The sequence below is a fragment of the Pseudoliparis swirei genome, chromosome 24 (genome assembly GCF_029220125.1).
Source record: "Pseudoliparis swirei isolate HS2019 ecotype Mariana Trench chromosome 24, NWPU_hadal_v1, whole genome shotgun sequence".
Classification (NCBI taxonomy): Eukaryota; Metazoa; Chordata; class Actinopteri; order Perciformes; family Liparidae; genus Pseudoliparis; species Pseudoliparis swirei.
In genome coordinates this window covers 27,335,113-27,340,112 of record NC_079411.1, presented here as the reverse complement: position 1 = coordinate 27,340,112, position 5,000 = coordinate 27,335,113, and positions in this window count along the sequence as shown.

The window sequence follows — 5,000 nt, the reverse complement described above, 5'->3', positions numbered from 1 at the left end:
TTTCATTCATCCCTCTTTTCTTCCTCCTCTTCCTCTTCAGTGTGTTTAAGCCGACTCAGGGTCACTTCAATGTAGCTCTCGGCCCCCGGGACCCGAGAGCTACACACTGCGGAGGCAAATGGAGCCAGCGCTGCTACCTCCAGAGAAGTGTGTGTGTGTGTGTTGGGGTGTGTGTGTCTGTCTCTGTGTGTGTGCGTAAGTATATGTGTACGTGTGCACATGTGTGAGCGTTTGTGTGTGTGCGTGTTTTGTGTGTGTGTGTGTGTGCATGTTTTGTGTGTGTGTGCATGTTTTGTGTGTGCGCGTGTTTTGTGTGTGTGCGTGTTTTGTGTGTGTGTGTGTGTGCATGTTGTGTGTGTGTGTGTGTGTGTGTGAAAAGGGGGAGGCGACCTCCCACTTAGCTGCTACCGTGAGGACCTCGTTGCTTCCTCTTCTCAGACCAGGTGCTCAAAACCTCCTAAACGTGTAACTGTTGCTAAACAACAGTGTGTGTGTGTGTGTGTGGTGTTGCTAGGTTACGGCGTTAACAGCAGAAGTCAAATTGGCTGGCTCCGCCTCCCGCGGACCACTTAGCTCCATCGTCATCCTCACCTGACAAAGAAGTCTTCAGATGTTCAGAGTCGACTCCGCCGGAAACAAAGAAACACGTAATTACAGATAAGAGCTTCACGTGATGGGCGTGTTCTCTCTCTCTCTCTCCCTCTCTCTATCTCCCTCTCTCTCTCTCTCCCTCTCTCCCTCTCTCTCCCTCTCTCCCTCTCCCTCTCTCTCTCCTCTCTCTCTCTCTCTCCCTCTCTCTCTCTCTCTCTCTCTCTCTCCCTCCCTCTCTCTCCCCTCCCTCCCTCTCTCTCCTCTCTCCCTCCCTCTCTCTCTTGTACCTCTCTCCCACTATCTCCCTCCCTCTCTCCCTCTCCCTCTCACTCTCTCCCTCTCTCTATGTCTCTCTCTCTCCTCTCTCTCTCCCTCTCCCTCCCTCTCCTCTCTCTCTCTCTCTCCTCTCTCTCTCCCTCTCTCTCCTCCCTCTCCTCTCTCTCCCCCTCTCTCCTCTCTCCCTCCCTCTCTCTCTCTCCCTCTCTCCCTCTCTCTATCTCCCTCTCTCTCTTGTTCTCCCTCTCTCCCTCTATCTCTCTCCCTCTCTCTCCCTCCCTCTCTCTCCCTCTCCCTCTCCCTCTCTCTCTTGTTCTACCTCTCTCCCTCTCTCTCTCTCCCTCCCTCTCTCCTCTCTCTCCCTCTCTCTCCCTCTCCCTCTCTCCCTCTCCCTCTCTCTCTTGTTCTACCTCTCTCCCTCTCTCTCTCTCTCTCAGTTCACGCTGAGCGTCAGAGCGACAGGGTGTGTGTGTGAGAGCTGCGGAGCGTTGTCTGTGTGTTTCTCTCTTTTCTGTTCTTTCATAGTTGTGTGTATTTAGTTTATGTGGTTTATTAGTTGGGTTTCACAGTAGTTTAAATTGTTTGGTGATTAGTTGGGTTTTTCTCTGGGTGTCTTCCGCTGCGGTGCCTCACCGGGCTCGGGCGGCGGAATGTTTGCCCGATTCCCCCGCTGCTCACGAGGAGACACGGTATGAAGATTGCGGTGACTCCTCGTGCAGCGTGGAGGAATTGGCTCGGGCAGTCGGGAAGAAAGTCGGGTTCAGCAGCGTGAAGTCCGCCGCCAAGATGAACAGCTCGGTCGTGATCTTCCTGGATCAGGTGGGAAGGTGAGCCGCGTGGTAGAGGAGGGTCTCGGTGGGAGATTTGTTTGTGCAGGTGTTTCCGCTGGACCAGCCGTCCACCAGAGTCCTCGTGTCAAGCGTCCTCCGCTCATCTCCGATGAGTTTCTCAGCAGAGAGCTCTCCCGCACGGAATGCTGGTCTCCCGATGAGAGAGATCTCATCGGGTTCAAGGAGACTCGATGAAGCATATCATGAGTTACCGTAGATCGGTTTATATGATACTCAACGACCGGGCGGAGTTAAACCTGCGCTTCAGCGTCAGAGTAGATGATGTTAATTATAACGTCTCACGTCTTCGGGCGATGAAGTGCTTTCATTGCGGGAGGAGGGGCACACCGCGAGGCCTGCTCGGCGAGGCGACCCTGCGCCAGCTGGTCCGGGCGGCTCGGGTCCGTCCGGCGTCACGACCGCTACACCAGCGTGGGGAACAGCAGGTGAGGCGGCTGCCGCTGCGCGGCTGCGGGGCTCGCGGCGGCGGCGCTGGCGGCGGTGCCGCCGATTCCAACGGAGGCGGCGGCGGCGTCACTGCTGCTGCACCCGACACACATGTGGTGGGTATGAATGAGGGAGTGAGTGATGGGGTGATGCGGGCAAGGGTGGTGAGGGTGGGGATGAGGTGGGGATGCTGGACAGGGCAGTGAAAGGCAGGCTGTGGGTGGAGTCGGGGCGGTGAGAGGAAAGGAAAAGAAGGAAAAGCGGACCAAAAAAATGGAGGGATGTGGGGGATCTGCCAAGAGCAGTGGGGTAGAGGCTGGGGTGAGGTGGGAAGTGGGAGGAGGAAAGAAAACAAGAAAAGAAGGGGAAAAAACAAAAAGATTAAAAAAAAAAATAATATTGGTGATGGTGGTGGTGGTGATGGTGGCACGGGCTTAGAGGTGGAAGTGGGAAGTGGGGTGGAGAATAATGAGGAAAGTGAGAAAAAGGAGGGAAAGGAAAAAAAGGTGAGGACAATGGTGGCGAGAAGCCCATTGAGGGGTAGGACAGGTGGGTGGAGGCGAAGAGGTGGAGGAGGACGGTGCAGGGGAGGAGGGGGCGGAGCAGGTGGAGATGGAGGAGGAGGAAGCAGGGGGCAGAAAGGAGCCTCAAAGAGAAAGAAGAGTGGCCAGAGCGCTGGCAGCGCTGGCAGCGAGGCCAAGGCCAGCAGGGTGGAAGTGAGGAGGAGGAGTCAGGGGCGGGGCCGGTGGAGGACAGTAGTGACGAGGGGTCAGAGGACAGCGACTCTCCTCTGTTTTTAACAAATAGTCAGACGCAAAAGCTGTACACAGATGATGAGATCAGGCTGTTTCTGCACAAAACAAAGGGAAAAAAAGTAGAGGTCAAGGATCACTTCCTGACCTCGTGGCCTTTGTACACTCGTGCCATTTCCACATGAGGGGAAAAAAAATTAGACAAACAAGAGGTTTTAGGATCAAAAGTTTTTGCCCAAAGTAAAGGAGTGCATCCAGCAGGGGGAGGTGGAGAGCTCCAATGTGTGTTTTATTTGATTTGTTGGTTTTAAGTTTTATTTGTTTTTAAACTCTTTTCTTTTAATGAACACATTCAGAGTCGGAGTGTTAAGCGTAAATGGAGCGAGGGACAGTAAGAAGAGAACATCAATTTATGAATTTAACAAGATGACGGCCAACGATGTTCTCTTCTTACAAGAGACGACAGCGACAGCACCAACGAGGCGGACTGGAGGAGGGAGTGGGGGAAGTCCTCCTGAGCCACAACACCAACCTCAGCGGAGGAGTGGGCTTCCTCTTCTCCAGGGCCTTCAGCCCTCGGTCACTGGAGGTCAAACACAGCGTGGAGGGAGGCTGTTCTTTGTGAAAGCACGGTTCGACCTTTTAACGTGGTTTTTATAAATATCTATGCTCCAACAACTGGGACAGAGAGGCAGCTGTTTTTATCCAAAGTTAATGATGTTTTAAATGACTGTGCCTCGGAGGATTTTTTATTCTTGGGAGGGGATTTTTAACTGCACAGAGGATGATTTTAATGACAGAAACCACACAGAGCCACATCCAGCTTCACAGCAGGTGCTGAGGAGGCTGGTCCATTCTCATGGTCTGGTGGACGTGTGGAGAAGGATGCATCCGGACTGCCGACAGTACACATGGTCCCACGTTAGGGAGGGAAGGATCTCCTCAGCCAGGTTAGACCGTATTTATGTTTTTAAGCACCATTTTAATATTTTTAAAATGTGCAGCATTGTTCCGGCTGGTTTTACTGATCACTCTTTGGTTTTATGTCATGTTTTTATTAGGAATTTTTTTACCTAGGAGCGCATATTGGCATTTTAATACAGTTTTAACCTTCGATAGGAATTTTAGAGAGGTGTTGTTTTATTTTGGGGCATTTTAGGCTGAGGAAGAGTGATTTTAATAATCTTAGGCAGTGGTGGGACCGTGGTAAGGTAGAAATTAAGCTCCTTTGTCAGCAGCACACTTTCAACGTCACTAGAGACGTCACCAGATCTATGAAGGACCTGGAGACTGAGATAGTGGACCTAGAAAGTTTAAGCGAGTCCACAGGAGATCGAGGACATATTGAAGTCCTCAAAAGTAGAAAGCGGCTCGCCGACCTGTTCAAGTAAAAGTGCAAGGCGCACTGGTCAGGTCGATTCCAGACCATCGCGAGATGGACACTCCTCTAGCTTCTTCTTCGGCCTGGAGAAGAGGAGGGCAGGGCGAGTGATCCACTCACTGCTGACGGACGCAGGGCAGTCGGTTGTGGAGCCAAGCCAGATCCGGAAGCGAGCGGTGGGGTTTTACTCCTCCCTTTATGCCACTGAGTATAGGGAGGAGGGAGAGTCGACGGAGGGGCTCTGTGGGAGCTGCCTCAGGTCTCCGAGGAGACTAATGAGGAGCTCGACAGACCCATAACCCCCAAGAGCTGAAAGCTGCCCTGCAGGAATGCAGGGGCGCGCCCGGAATCGACGGCCTCCCGCTGAATTTTACAAAAATACTGGGATGTCCTCGGAGGGACATCCTAGACGTCTTCAATGAGAGTCTGGCCTCTGGTTCCATGCCGATGTCCTGCGGAGGGCAGTGCTGACGCTACTGCCAAAAAAGGAAACCCGCAGGACATCGGTAACTGGCGCCTGTGTCTCTGCTGTGTGTGGATTATAAGCTTCTGTCCAGGGTCCTGGCCTCCAGGCTGAGGGGAGCTATGGAGCAGGTCCTCCATCGGGACCAGACCTACTGTGTGCCCGGCAGGTCCATGGTGGACAACGTCCACCTCATTCGGGACGTTTTGGAGGTCTCCAGCTCGTTGGGTATGGATACTGGTCTGATTTCTCTAGATCAG